Source organism: Meriones unguiculatus, chromosome 3 (genome assembly GCF_030254825.1).
Source record: "Meriones unguiculatus strain TT.TT164.6M chromosome 3, Bangor_MerUng_6.1, whole genome shotgun sequence".
NCBI classification, from domain to species: domain Eukaryota; kingdom Metazoa; phylum Chordata; class Mammalia; order Rodentia; family Muridae; genus Meriones; species Meriones unguiculatus.
Window position 1 is genome coordinate 132,133,634 of NC_083351.1, and position 15,729 is coordinate 132,149,362.

General features: G+C 44.4%; 1 long non-coding RNA gene across 17 annotated transcripts in view; it reads left to right on the plus strand.

Moving 5' to 3' along the window:
- Positions 1-15,729, plus strand: part of LOC110556597 (uncharacterized) — a 103,601-nt gene that overhangs the window by 23,062 nt on the left and 64,810 nt on the right. For 15 of the 17 annotated variants that reach the window (XR_009590869.1, XR_009590859.1, XR_009590862.1 and 12 more), the window contains one exon: positions 69-249. The exons of 1 other annotated variant lie outside the window; for it this stretch is intronic. This is a non-coding gene — a long non-coding RNA (uncharacterized LOC110556597). Of the gene's footprint in view, positions 1-68; positions 250-8,645; positions 8,961-15,729 lie in introns of all 17 variants that reach the window. One more of the 17 variants, XR_009590871.1, reaches the window with a different exon arrangement.

Below are 15,729 nucleotides of genomic sequence, written 5' to 3' on the forward strand. Positions count from 1 at the left end.
AGTCTGGACAGCTAATATGTGTATGATAGATGCCTGTCGACTTCATATGATGCATTCTCTCTATGTAGCTGGTGAATCTTGGTTATCGACTGAATAGGACTGAGATGTACCTAGGCAATTAGCAAAGTGCGCCTCTGGTGTTTACATAGAGAATTAACTAAAGAAGGAGACCAGCCCCAAACCCAAGCAGTGCTGTCTTGCAGACTGGAGTGGAACAAAGGGAAAAGGAGAGTGTCCTGGAAAGCACAGGTAGATTCTCCCTCCTCCCTCTCTCTTTCCCTCCTCTCCTCCTTTATCTCCCCCTCTTTCTCCTTTTCCCTTTCTCCTCCCTATCCTTTTCCTCTCTCTTCCTTCACAGTTGTTCTATGAGCTGTTTTGCTCTTTCATACCCTTCCACAGAGAAAGGTTTGAGACCATGTGCCAGAATAAATTCTGTCCCTTGAGTTATTGATGGGAGGCATGTGCCACATGAGATATACATATGGTTTCATATGGATAGCTGTCACACAAATACCTAGTCTGTAATTCGAGGATAGAACATGTCACCAAATGCTTTTCCCTTTGGAAGATTGATACCTGGAGACACTGAGAAGCCTCCACCAATCCAATCATTTGCTTGTTTGTTTTTCAGATAAAGTCTCAGGTGCTCAGGCTAGCCTTTGCTTGCTGTGTGACTGGGGATGACCCTCCTGCCACTACCTCCTAAATGCTGACTTTATGGATGGGTGCTGTCATACTTGGCTTATGATCCAGAACTCTTGCTTCTCAGGGAAACTGGCATCACATTAAGCACTGTCACTGCACAGTGACACCCATGTGAGATGACACAACTGTTAGTCTGACTGTACTGTTCCACAATGTATTTATATATACCCCAAAACCACATACACAATCCTATGCCAAATAAAGCCAATAAGAGAATTATGGAGCTTTCATTTCTAAAAAGACTCATGCAGATAGATACCTTAGACATGATTTCAGCTGGGCTGCAGGCTCTGCTGACTTGTGCCTTAAAGCATGTGCCTTGCTCATGTCGACATGGTGTCATTCTTGGGCTGTGGGCTGTATGCTTTCATTCATTTTATCTTATTGAGACCACACACTCATTTTATAGATAAGGTGCCCAACAAAGGCAGGCTGGTGAGTGTCATGCAGGCTTCCAGGTTACAGTAACCCTCCTGTTAATTCTAATTTTGTATAACGTGTGTGTCTGTGGCTAAGTTTGTGCATGTGCGCACAAGGGCCTGGAGCTGGAGTTAGAGGAGGTTATGAGCTGCTTGATGTGGGCTCCGGGAACTGAACTCTGGTCTTCTGTAAGAGTATTACAAGTTCTTAACTGCTGAGCTATCCTGAAAAGTTTTAATAAAGCAAAGACTGGCCCCAAGCCTGTCACTGCCAAGGAAGAGGAAATTCCAGGTGGCCTTTGGCCTCCAGCTGCTCTCCCTTGAGTTTGGCGGCCTCTCTATTCATTTTGTCCTCAACAAACATCCACCATCGTGTGAGCTAGTCCCTTACAAGTCTTTTTCTGTGTGTTCGCATTCTGTCAATTGTTTCTCTGAAGAGCATGCAGTATAAATTCTGTGACTCTTGTGAGCATTCTTTAAAGCAATCCTTTTTAGACTTACTCATTCCATTTCATGTATGAGTGTTGTGCCAGCATGGATGTTTGTCTTCTGTGATCTCGGCAAAGTTTCTCTCCTTTCCTGGCCATCAGTTTCATTATGACAATAGCTCTCAAAAATTTCAGTAACTTTAATATAATTATTAAGGTAAAAACAATGGACTCATTATTATAATAATAACGAATGGTTAATCATGGCCCAGTTGGGACAGGTTATATAACAAGTTTCTCTTAAATTTATTTTTAATAGAGAGCCTGAAAAGGCGAGCAAATTTGTTCTCTCTGTGCAGTTAAGCTGCATGGATTGAGTAGAGGGGATTTCTTAGCCAATTATCCAGCAACATTAGCAGGCACACCTGTCCATCTGCCTTTTTATTATCTGGCCTTGGAGCAAATAAAATTACAGAGGGCCCAGTTCCCTTTCACAAAGCATTGGTTTCTTTTAAGTATAAATTTTCTCCCAAGTGCCAGAGTGAATGGGGGAGAATAGCCAACAGAGCATGAAAGTGTGCGACCCACAGGGAAACTCAAGCGTATTCTACCAAAGACGCCTGGTCTTTAAAGGCGGCCTGTCAGGGCCCGTGCACATTGTAGTTTTAGCTCATGTTTGCTGGAGCAGTTGTTCATGGGTCTGTGTAGGAAGAATTCTGAGGAACCAGGCTTCAGTGTTTCCAGAACTGCTTGTGATGTCCTTAAGTGCGCGGTGACATGGGCTGGCTCAGGCCCCTTGTGTGAGAAGCTACTGTGACTTAGGGCCTGTGAACAGAGGAACTCCCCAGCAGGACACAGACACCAAGATTCACTCCTGCAAAGGGGCCTCTGATTCTAGGGAGACCCCTCTCACCCAGTTGCTGAGAATCTCAACCCTGCACAGGCACTGAGAATCTCAATGGTGTCCTGGGTTCAGAACCTCGGGATTCTAGGTTACTATGGTGTGGCCTTAGGGACAGTGGGCTTAGTGGTTTTAAAACCTCATCAGCAGGGTGGCCTTTTGTTTAAAAGAAATGTAGTAATCAAAGTAGAAGTGGAAGGAGATCCAAGGGGACCAGGGGATCAATGATCTCTAAGCATGTCCTTAGACCCTCCTGAAGACCTCAGAAGAATCTTTGAGACCAGTGGATCTACCCCCTTCCTTTACTCAAGGGAAACTGAGGCCTGGCATGTGGAGGAGATTCCCCGAGTCTCCTCAGGAGAAGACAGTCTCCGGTGTCTTTCCCAACCTTTCTTGTTCAGCCATAATTTGCCACAGTGAAGTTTCCTGGTTTATCTTTCTCGTTGTTAGTGGTGGGGAGTCACTTCCCAGGGTCTTCTGAGGAACATTTTGTTGCCATTTCTTCCTGGATGTGCTTGGGTGGAGGGACAGACTCAGGGCTTAGGCATTGGCTGCCCCTGTTTCCAGTCTTAGCTCCCTATCGTGTGTCTTCACGCTTTAAGGGAAGCTCATCTTCCCCACATCTAGTGAAAGGAGACCTTGCTTGAGGCATACTGGTCTCTGACATGGCTTCTGGGGTAGAGGGCCACAAATACGGATTCAAATTTCCAAAGAAAAAAATTTTCTCTGGAATATTCTCTCAGAGGACCATTCTTTTCTGGCCTGAACTGAGAGCCGCCTTCCCCCTACAGGCTCTAGGACAGAACCTCTCCTTGCTTCTGGGAGCCGCTTAGTGTGTGGCTGTGCCCCCACCTCGGCCTCTGTGTCACAGTCTTCCCCTTATCTGTGTGTACCGAGTCACTTACTTCCTCCCTCTTATTTATAAGGACTCCGACTGCGTTTAGGGACCATCTCTCTACTTCCTGATCCCTCCATTCTGCACACCCACAGTCTTTGCCAAGGAAGGTGACACCTTACAGGTCGTAGGGGTGAAGACATAATGTATCTGGTATCCTTATTTGGACCACCCTCACCTGCCACAGGAGCTCATTTTGACACCCCAGGGATATAGCATATGTGAAAACATTTTTCTGTTTCTTCAGAGTCTTGTTTATTTTTTATTTCATATGTATGAGTCTTTTTTATATGGATATGCACCAAGTGCATGCTTGGTGCCAATAGAGGCCCAAAGAGGGTGTCAGATCCTCTGGAACTGGAATTATGGATAGTTGTAAGCAGCCATATCATCTGCAGTAGCAGCTCTTAACTGGAGCCAACTCTCCAGCTCCATGAAAGCATTATGTTAATGATAGCTGGCTAGGATATTCATATATCATTATTGTGATAAAGGCAATCTCTGAACTGCAGAGTTTACATAACAGCGAAACAGACAGTGGCTTAAAGACAAAATCACCTGAGTTCTCATGCTAGTCAAACTGGAGACACTCATTCATTCAGTGACATTGATTGGGCACCTACTGAATGCCAGGGTTTTAAGAAACTGCTGAGTTCCATCAGGAATAAAGTAGGCATGGGGCCTTGGCTTCGTGGGACTTGTCCAGTTGGTGGGTCAGATTTTAAACAGTAGACATGGCAAGGATGAAAGTAGAGAGTGCTTCAGTTAGGACATTGCGTGTCAGTTGCTAGGGAGAGAGCAGGAGAGGAGGGAGGGGCTTTGGTCATTCTCTCAGTCCCTGTGGAGTGTTGAAGGCAGTCAGCTCACTGGTGGCGATGTTTGGTCTGAAGTCAGGAGTGAGGGGTAATGCCTTGTGGGAGTATGCAGAGGGCTACAGCCTGAGAGAGGCTGTAGTTACAACTGGCTGAAGTCCTAATGAAAAGAAAATTATCAGGGGAAAACCCATGTGTATATGCATGTGTGTGTGTATCTGAGTGTGTTTGCCTGCACACACATACCCATGCTGTGTGTGTACATCAAGCCTACATGCACATGCATGTCTTGATACGTGTATTCATATGACCGTGGAAGCCAGAGAATACCGTGTCAGTATTTTCCTCAGTTATTCTCACTCAATATGGAGCCCACCTCTCTCACTAGGCCGGCCAGCCAGTGAATTCCAGGGATCAACTTGTGGCTCACTCTCCAGTGCTGGATAACAGGTTCCAGCTATCATACATGGCTTTTCCCACAGGTATCGTGGTCTGAACTAGGGTCCTCATGCTTATGCAAAAGCACTTTACTGACTGAGCTGTCTCTCTACTCCCAACTGTTTGTGGTATGTTCCTATTGTCATCCTGGCTCAGTTCCTGTGAGTGCAAAAGCCCGTGGTTAAATAAATATCAGTAAAATGGAGCCAGGGTGAAGTCACTAGAAGTGACAGAGATAGCAGGGAGCTATCTCCTGAAGAACAGCATATGTGGAGCTATGGACCTAGGTGCTCTGCAGGGTGGGGACCTGGACAGCTGGGTTTGCCAGCTTTGAAAGCAGTATTAGAAATCCATAATTTTTCTGTTATTTTCAATTCTAACATGCCAGTGGCAACTCATCTATTAAAATGTTGGCCAAACCAACTACATTTTGAGTTTATATTCACCTTGTAGGCAAGCCAACACTTTTCAACTTTTATTTTATGAGATAAAATATAATACCAAGCCCAGAGTCTGCTGCTATGCTCTGAGATGTCTTGGCCATTGGATTTTATGTGTTGGACACTGGATTCCCTATGCCCCACTTTGAGAGCTGATTATATCAGGAGACTGCTCCATTAATAGGTTATCAAGGGAGTGGATGTATTATAAAAGTGAGCTGTGCCTGGAATGCTGATTCTGTCTTGTTAAGCAATGTCATCTGCTCTATACAGGCCCAGCAATAAGACCCCAAGAAGCAGATGTGATGCCTACCCCTTCTTTGACTTCCCATTCTCCAGAGCTGCAAGAAACATGTCTTCATATATAATATAAAGCCACATATAATACATGCATACATAAATACATATATACATATCTATGCATGTCTAAAACCTAGTCTTAAGTATTTTGTTATAGAAACAAAGACACAGCCAGAGTGAGAAGAAGAAGAACAGGCTGAAGGTGAGCCATGTCCACACACAGTCCTTGAGGGATGCCCAGCTCACCCTATTGTGTGAGCTCATGCTATCCTCCCATGAAGTTCTCTGTGATACCAGGCCTACACTGACCGTTCTTTCAACTAGTTCTCTTTGTTACAGAGCTCACAGCTCCCAATCCTGGACAGGTCCCACCATCTTATTTAATCACATATTGCAAAGCTCAAGGAGGTGGATATTTCAAAAACTCTTTTTTGGAGGTTTTTGTGTTTCATAGAGTGAAGACATAAATGAAAATGTCATGCAAATTGCAAAGCACTTTATAAATGCTGGTTGTGGTTTTCATTGTGGTTACAGGAACACGGCTTGCTGTTATTGTCAGAATTAAGTGGTGGTTAAAGCCTAGAAACCCATGGTAATCACTTTTTTGGTGTTTCCTTGTATTAGTGAAAGATTACAGATTAAGGGAATGCTAACCTCAAGTTGTGTCTGCTTTGAATCTCAGCCCCGATCTGCTTGTCGCTGTTGACTGTGTGGCTCATGCAGCCACTCCACACCAGTGTCCTTGGCCCCTTGAAGTTAGGTGTGGCCGTGGCTTGCTTTGACCTGTGAAACTCAATGAAACATATGCCATTGCCCAGAGTTGAGTCTGTTCATCCATGGCAGATGCTTCTGTCCCTGTCCCTGCTTCTTCGACAGTTGTGGAAATGTGAGTTACAGCAGAGCAGATGCTTGCTTTCTGAGCCCTCCTAGAGAGGCTGTCCTGCAGAGTGGCGCTCACCTCTAGGGACCATTTCATGTATTAAGGTCCAGGAGCTATTTGGATGCATCTGTGTTGACTGATGAGAACTACACACATGTGGGTGCATGTATATGAGACTGATAGTTTTCTGTGGGGCACCTCAGACCACAGGGAAGGCAGGCAGGGGACGTAAGTGCAAGCACAGGAAGGTACTTACTGTCTAACACCTGTGGGGATGCCGAGTCCTTCCACAGGCTTCTAGATCAGACCCCAAAGAAAACCGAGGTGCACACACTCTGACTGCCAGAAGCGAGATCTCCCGTGGGAGAAAGGGTGGCATTTCTGCAGGGCTGGTAGTCCCATAGAGTGTGCAGAAGTCCACAGGAGGGTGGGGATGATCAGATAGCCTTTCCCTGAATGTAAGGCTTTGTGTATATTCTTTAGGTGGGAAAGGAAGCCTTTCCATCAGAGAAAGAATATATAGGCACAAGTGTGTAGCAGCAAAGGAGTTGTGGGGAAGGTAGAAAAAATGGGGCATCTGAAAGCAAAGATAACTATGAGGAGATTGTGACGAGAGCTAGAACATGCACACGCACATACCATGCTGTGTATGTGTATATCAGAGGACAACTCCTGAAAAGTAGTTATGTCCACGACATGGGTCCTGGGGATCAAGCTTAGTAGTCAGGCTTGGCGGCACAAGCCTTTAACTGCTTCGCCATCTTGCTGGCATCTTCTAGTGTTTTCTGCTACCTACCACATCACATCAACACTCAAGAGCTAATGTTAACTACCACGTGATGCTTACGGTTTCAGTGGGCCGTAAGTTTCGCAAAGATGTGGTGAGGACAGTTTATCTTTGCATGGAGGAGCTCACTCACTCACAGGTGTGGTGCGTAAGGCATATTCAGATACTACGCTTGTAGGTTGGAGCATGCGCAAACCCTCAGCCCACTTAAAGGTCTAGATGCCAGATTATCAGTGCTCAAGATGCTGCTCAGGAGGAGGCTTGCAACACAGATGGTGTCACTACATCTCTGTCCTGTTCTGTCTTCTGCAGGACTTTAGTCCTTCTCTGGGTATAGAAAATGAGGACAGCATAGAGCAGCACTGAGCTCTGTCAGTGGCCTGGTGCCTGATTGTCTTTGACTTTAACACACAGAGACAAACCACATGCTAATTTAAGAATTCATTGGCTATACCCTCAGGTCCTCCATGATTTATCCATCACTTATGAAATAGCTTGCTATAGGAGAAGGCATTGCAGCAGCTGACAGGTGGGACTCATGTTCAGGCATAAACTCGCCAGGGTGGAGCCCAGAGGAATTCAGAAGTGCTGGTACAACGAATACTGACAAAAGCTGTTTTTCCCCCCCTTCCGGTGTCATTTTCCTGGAAGAGACACTTAGCCCACTTTTTAAATGGACTTATATTTAGTACCACTTCGTAGAAACACTTCTCTCTTTGAAAAAAAGAAATAAATGCACTGAACTTGTAAGCAAAAGCTTGGCTTAAATACAGCTGGTGGGAAGTTTCCCAGTAATAGAATCCAGATTGAAATATGGGGAGGGCTTCTGATGCCTCCTAGCTTAGTCACCATTGGCAGGGGAAATTATCCTACAGGCATCTAGATATTTTGGGAAGAATGAAATCTTAAGCATTTTTAAAGCCATTTTGAGGTCTGGAAGAACCCCAGACATGTTTGCTGTTTTTGGTTTAACTTTTGCTGAGCATCTTTCGATTAACTTAGGAATCTAAAGTGTAGTTCAAGGGTGGCTGCATCTGTGCAATGTGTTTCTGATTATTTGCATATAATCCAGCAAAGTAGCTTTGGGAGGAATTATTTATTTATTTTTTCATCACTTTAATTTTCATTAAGCCTCATGATTTTTCCCCCCATTTCCTTTCTCTGGCTTTAGTTTACTGAATGACCTTTTTGTGGACAGTAAAATATTTGCATTTTGAAAGGCTCTCATTTTGGCAGCCTATCAAGATTCCTAGGTAGAACAACATGTGTTTCCCCCAGAGGAATGGAAGTCAGGGCTGTATGGAAGCTTGGCTGGGGCTCGGGACTCACACCACCTTTTTTATTTCTCGAATCACTTTGGTCAGTAATTCCTAAAGTACTAGGGTTATCTATAGAATATGTCACAACTCGAGGACAAGAACAAAGAAGAAATCCATGTTCTTACTGGCCCACGTGCCTTCGCAGTACCTCATGGCTGCTCCTGAGACCAGCTCCTTTGAGGGGACGTGGCTCCAGGAAAACCTGTTAGAGGAATCTGAGAAATGCTTCATGGGCTAAGAAAACTACAGGAAGGCAGGGGAGGATCTGAGAGCCTCGGCTGTGAGACAGCATCAAAGTGCTGGACTTATGTGTCTCCACAGGTCTTCTCGTCCCTTGACTCCTTGTTGCTTGAGGGAGGCTGCCCTGTTTGTCTGGAGCTGTGACTACAATAACACTCAGGACAGTCTGGTTCCCAGAGTGCTGCGCTGGGCACTGTTGTTCAGTGGGGAGCCAATGCAAGGCCAGCTGGTAACCGAGGAATCCAGGAATTAGGCAGGTTCAAACTCTTCTCGGGTGTCCGGAGGCCTGTGGAGCTGCTGGGCTGGCAGCCATTGTCTGTACTAGGAAAGGTTCCAGCGATTTCAGCTGCCCCCACCAACTTGTCTAGCGCTTACACACAATCCTAGCTGGTTCAGGTGAGTGTCTGGATGGGGAGACCATAACAAACCAGGAAAGCAAGCACAAGGGGACCCACACTCACAATCTGCTCAAAATGCTCAAATCCTATGCATTAAAAACCGGCCGGTTTCCTCACTTGTGGAACATATCGTCTCTGAAAACACATCCAGTGAGAAGCTGATGTCTTTTGTCATGACTGGTTCTATCTACATATCCTTTCTGGCTTTGATTTATATGTTCTGCCCAGAGCTTATGCTGAGTTTCCTTCAGCTTCAGCAATGCAGATTACTTCAGCTTTATAAAGTTAATAACTTCTTTGGCTTCCAAGTTCATTGCTTGGAGTAGATCGGAAGGTCAGAAAAGCAAGGGGAATGCACTTTCATGAGATCCAATTTAAGAACACCATCTGGTTGTGTAAAGCAACAGCTCCAAGGAGATAGAGCTCACACATGGTAACACTTCTAACCCTGCTTAGAACGCACAGTTCAGTTTTTGTGGTTTGTTCATAGGTTGGGCAGCCATCATTGCTGTCCAATTCTGAATATTTAATCCCTTTGAGATGAACCCTTTAAACCTCTCGTCTTTCAGGCCTTGTCAGCTACTAATCTATTTCTGCAGTCAGCTCCTACAGAATCATATAATGCTTGGCCATTTGTGGCCAGATCTCTGTTGTACGAATCAGCACTTTGTTCCTTTTGCTGGGACAGTTCAACTTCATGGGACAGTACATTGACTCATTTATTAGTTGCTGGATATTCAGACATTCTGGGATTTGTACAACTGCTTGTATGTACATGTGTTTTTAACACACCCAGAGGAGTGGCAGTGCTCTGTAATCATTCGTATGGTAATTTTGAAGAACTGCCTGATTGATTGTTTCCCAAAATTGTTGCATGAATGAACAGTCCCTGAAGATAGTAAGCAAGCATTCTTAATTTCTGGACATTCTTATAGGCCCTTGTCCTTCTTGTTTTTGCTGTTGCATGAGCTTGAAGTGCTGCCTTTGTGGTTTGGTTTACATCTCTTATGATTAGGTGTATTGAGCATCTTTTTTTTTTTTTTGTGGGCTTTTAAGCCACCTGTGTGTCTTTCTTAGAGAAATATTCATTCAGCTCCTTTACTCATTTTAAAACTGGCTTACCATGTATGGCAGCACTTACCTTTAATCCCAGCACTCAGGAGGCAGAAGCAAGTCAATCTCGGTTACTTTCAACGCCGTCCCTGTCTACACAGTGAATTCCAAGCCAAGGAAATCTACACAGTGAGACTGTCTAAACAAATGAGCAAATGACCATACAAACAACAACAAAAACCCCTGGCTATTTGTCTTTATATTGTTTATATTGTTGAGTTATGCAAGCTCCTTATATATTTCAGAATAAGTTCTTTATATATGACTCACAAATATTCTCTCTTGCTTGTGGGTTCTCAGTGGAATCCTTTAAAACACAAACACTCTTCATTTCAGTCAAGTCCAGCACTTGTACTTTCAGTATCAAATCCAAGAAACTGAAGTTGCCACTATTTACTCTGCTAAAGGTTTTGTAGTCTTTGTTGCGGTTATTATTATTGTTTTGTTTTTGTTTTTGTTTGTTTGTCTGTTTGTTTTTGATACAGGTTTTTTTCTGCGTAGCCCTGGCTTGTCCTGGAGATTGCTTTCAGATCAAACTAGCCTTAAGCTCACAGAGATCTGTCTGGCTTTGCTTCCTGTGTGCTGGGATTAAAGGTTTGCTCCACCATGCCTGGATGTTTTTTTTTTTTTTTTTTTTCCTGGATGGTTTTGTAGTCCTAAATCGTATTTTGGGTCTTTGACTTATTTTCAGTTAACTTATGCGTATGCTGTGAAAGTGAAAGGCTGTTCTTCTGCATGCTTGGTGTTGAAACCCTTGTTCATGCACAGACTCTCAGTCCATTCTATCCACCAGTGTATCTGTCTTTATGTCATGTCACTACCACATACTCTCTTTTTTTTTAAGATTTATTCATTTTAATTTTATATGTGTGAGTGTTTGCCTGCATGTATTTTGTGTACCATGTGGGTACAGTGCCTGCTGAGGCCAGAAGAGGGTATTGGATCCCCTGGAACTAGAATTACAGATGGTTGTGAGCTGTTGTGTGGGTGTTGGGACCCAGATCCCAATCCTGTGTGAGAAGCCAGTGCTCTAACTACCAAGCACCTCTTCCTTCTCAAGTACCACCCAGTCTCGATTACTGTAATTGAATAGAAAGTTCTGAAATTTAGAACTGTGATCCCTCGGATTTATGATCTTTTCTTTTGTAACAATTTCAATTATTCTGAATCTGTTACACTCATCTGCAGTTGGGAAACATCTTGTCTATTTCCTCAAGTGAGAAAGCTGAAAATTTGATAATGAAAAACAATTTGTTTTGAAAGAATGCTAATATAGAGGGCTCACAGTTCATCCCCTGCTTTTACGTTATCTTAATTAATAAAAATGATACCATGAAGGGGTGGAATGATGGCTGCTCTGGCAGAGGACCAGGATTTGCTTTCTAGCACCCACACAGCAGCTCATGATCTCGGAAACTCCAGTTTTAGATGATCTGATGCTCTCTTCTGGCCTTCATGGGTACCAGGCACACACAAACAGTGCACACACCTATGTGCGGCCATTGCTATTAATGAACAAAAGAGTTGAGGATAATAGTGTTGAAAAGTGTAAAGGAATTCTGAGATTAAAAATAATTGCTGGGAAACTTGCGTAACAGTCAAACCCTTAGGTAAAAAACAACGTATTTTCTCAAGTGTTTGTGTCTACACGGTAGTGTACCCACCAAGCCTTTTCTCACTCTCACGAGTGTTCTGACCTGGAGAGGGGTCACATGGCTAGTAAGTAACAGAGGTAGAATTTGAACCTTGAACCTTTTGTGTCTTGTTTCCTCACTGTGTCTGAAGGGTCTGCAGCCTTTGGGTTCAAGGAATATTAACTTCACAAGTAACTATCTCTAGGGATGGGGAAGCAGGCATTCTGAGGCATGCACCCAGTCCTTTCTCAGAAACCGCTCTTGGGTTATGACTCTCTGGTTGACTGATGGCAACAAGAAACAGCCCACAATCTAGTACATAATATTCCAAGAGATCTTGCCTTGGCACTCCTAGATCGTTTAAAGAGTGGCTTTTTGGCTACCCTAAGTCCTTGACCTCATTAGATTTACGGCTTGAGCTGAGGGGAGTTGGCTAGCATTCTGCGAATTACTGGGCTGGGCCCCATTAATCACAAGCTCCCTCCCAAGGAAATCTTGGGGTGAGAGAAGCCATCCAGGTTAGTACAGGGCCCTCCTTGGGACAGCAGATCTTCTTGATATAACTACTTCCAGTTTTTAAAAAAGAAAATGAAGGTCAAAATTAAGGTAGTTATAGTCACAGCTGAAAAACAAAAATGTAAAAATGACTAGGGAAAAATGCAAATATTGGCAGATTATGAAAAATCTGTCCAGACTTATAGAAAGGCATGGATATCTGAACTATAACTCGTTCATTTCTGCCATCAAAAATCTCTTACATATGTAACACACAGGGGACCTCTCCTGCAGGCCTGTCCTGGTTCACACCACCAGGCTTTGCACGAACCGCCTTTGCTCCTTGATTTCATGATAAGAGAACAGGGAAGCAGACTTTTCTTTGCCTGAGCCCCCACAGCGAGTTCATAGCCCAGGCACCACGTTCTCCCTTCTCCTGATATTCCCATATTTATCTCAAAGATTGGCAAGAGAATAAAAGAGAAGGGGAAAGCAAAATAGTTACTGAGAGCTCAGCTGCTCTATGCCAGCAGTTCTCATAAAAATAAGGACATTTATATCTATCCTGATGGCTTTTGAAGTCTAAGTCTAAGTTTAGCCCCACACACTGCTCTATTTTACCACCTTCCCTTATTCTGAGGCAATATGAAGTGAAAGTTGCCAAGGGTCCTTAAACTGATGGCTGTCTGGCCACTGCTAAGCTACCCTTTTAATTCAGGAAGAAAGAGGAACATGACTGTGTTGGCTGTTTATTGCTGTAACAAATATTCAAGGTAATGTATTTATAAAGAGAAAAGATTTGGCATAATTTCAAAGGCTTCAGTTGTGATAGAACAATGCACTTACTTCATGGTGGCTGGGAAGCAAATACCAGAGACGAAGAGATCAACACCCCACAGTCCTAGTCGGAGGTGTTCCCCTATGACCAAAAATCTCCTGTAGGCCCCATATTTGAAAGGTTCTGCTGGTACCCTAGCAGCAAGCTGAGGCACATGTCTTTTGAACACAAGGGATTTTGGGAGCCATCATGGATCCATACTGTATCAATGAGCCCTGTGTTGTTTCTTCTTTGTAAGTTAGTGATAGGGTTTGAATATATCCCCCTGGCACACATACAAATTTATGTGTTGAAAAGTCAGTCCCCAGAGTTATACATTAATAATGTTTGGGGAGCCAGAGCAATGGCCCAGTTTGAAAAGGGCTTATCATGGAAATTCTAGGACCCTGAGTTCAGGTCTCTAGCATCCTCATAGAAGCCAGGTTTGGAGGCATCTGTAATCCTAGTACTGGGAGCATGGAGACAAGAGGGTCTCAGAAGGTCATTGAACAACCAGCCTATCCCTCTCCACCTACACAGAATACACACACACACAGCAAACACACATACATACAAAGTACACATATAGAGATCATACCTACACACACACACACACACACACACACACACACACACATATATACACCACACACGCACATAGTCCCCTTCCCCAGAGAGCACACATACACACAGAACACATATTCAGATCACACATACACACAGATATATACAGCACACATACAACACATACACACGTATTGAGCAAAATACATTTGAAACACATTCAAACACACACATAAAATGGTACTGGGAATGGGAGCCTTTGGGAAGTAGTTAGAATTAGATGAGGCCCAGGGGATGGAGTCCCACCATGGCAGGAGGAGCGCTACCTGCCTGAGCTGACATGCTTGCTCCATCTTTCTGTGTGACACCTTCCATGCACTTAGCAGAGTCTAACAAACATCAGCATTGTATCTTTGAATCTTCTGGTCTCCAGAACCATGATAAAAATAAATGCCTATTCTTTATTGATTGCCTAGTCTCAAGTACTCTGTTATAGCAATGGGAAATAAACTAAAATAGTTAGAGTGATCCCTGCTTTGTGACTTCTAACCCCTGTGAGCTAACCCCTATCCCTGGAGTGTAAGCAGCCCTTGGAGAACCTCCTGCAGCTTTGTTGCCACCAGGCAGGGCAGGCCTCAGCAGGCAGGGTAGGCCTCAGCAAGCAGGGCAGGCCTCAGCAGGAAGGGCAGACCTCAGGAGGCAAGGCAGGCAAGGCAGGCCTCACCTGGCCTGAATGTTTGGACATTTCTTAGCACATTAATGGGGAGTTAGTGGAAACATGAGGAGTCATGTTCCACTTCATTTCCACACAAGTCACAGCCTACACTTGTGTAATGGGGCATGAGCTTCATGCAAAGAGAAAAGGCTCCACAGACGGCCCATGGCTTGCCCAGCCTTCCATAATCAGAGGTCAGTGAGAATCAAGTGCTCTAGCTTTCACACACCTGAAACTCAGCTGACCTGATGAGGTAAACAAAACAAAAACCCAGAGGTGGGTCACCTGGGCTTCTCCTCATCCCTAAGCGATGGTGTACACTGATGGGATTGACATGCTAGGCAATGGAATGACTATGACCTTTATTGTGCCATATCTCTGCTAGTGTCAATCAAAATACATGAACATCGTTCATTCCCCAGGCTGTTCTATTTGTTCCCAAGTTTGACCAAAATGTGACACTGAAAGTCAGGAGGCTGGAGTCTGGTAGGATGACCCAGGTGCTTCACCACCCATTGGGGTGAGTGAAGTTTAAGTATAGTCCCTGGGATGATCTTAGGAACCCTTGGGCCTTCTGGGAGAAACTTGACATCTAAATGAGTGAGCTCCAGGCAGTTTCCTAGAGCTGAGGCCTTGCTGAAGAGCCTGAGATTCTGCTCTTTACCACAACACTCTTGCATTAATGCTCTGGGCTGACCCCTTCTGCACTAATCCCCTGCATCTCGATTAGCTTTGGGTGAGCTTGGTCTTTGTGAGCTAACTGAGATCTGTGTCGACTTGAGGTGGAAGTAGGAGCTTTGTTAGTGGACAGTGAGACTGAATCAAGCTAAGAGTAGTCACTGAGCACCTACTGTGTGCAAGGCTTGATGCGCATGCTCATCCCTGACTGCTATGGCAAGGAAATGTGAGCAAATCCATGGCGGCTCACAGAGACTAAACCACCAACCAAAGACCATGCATGGCCTGGACCAAGGCTCCTAACACATGTAGCAGATGTGCAGCTTGGTCTTCATGTGGGTCCCCTAACAGTTCGAGTCAGAGCTCTCTCTGACTCTGTTGAAGGTCTTTGGACCCCTTTCCTTAGCTGGGCTGCCTTGTGTGGTCTCAGTGAGAGAGGACACCTTTAGTCCTGCTATTGGTACCCATGGTCAGGTGGGGGGGGTCTCCTCTTCTCTGAGAAGTAGGAGAAAGGGGTATGAGGGTGGGACTGGAGGAAAGGAGAGAGGGGTGGCTGTCATCAGGATGTAAAGTAAATAAATAAACGGGAAAAAGGAAAATGTGGGCAAATCCTTGGGAGAGGTCACTTTGTCAGCATTTAGTGCTTTCTTACTGAGGGTGCAATTTATTTTCACTTATTAAGTGCTGAGGCTTTTATTTGTGTTTCATTCAACAATGTCACTGCTGTCTCTACTTTTAAAAAATATTTATA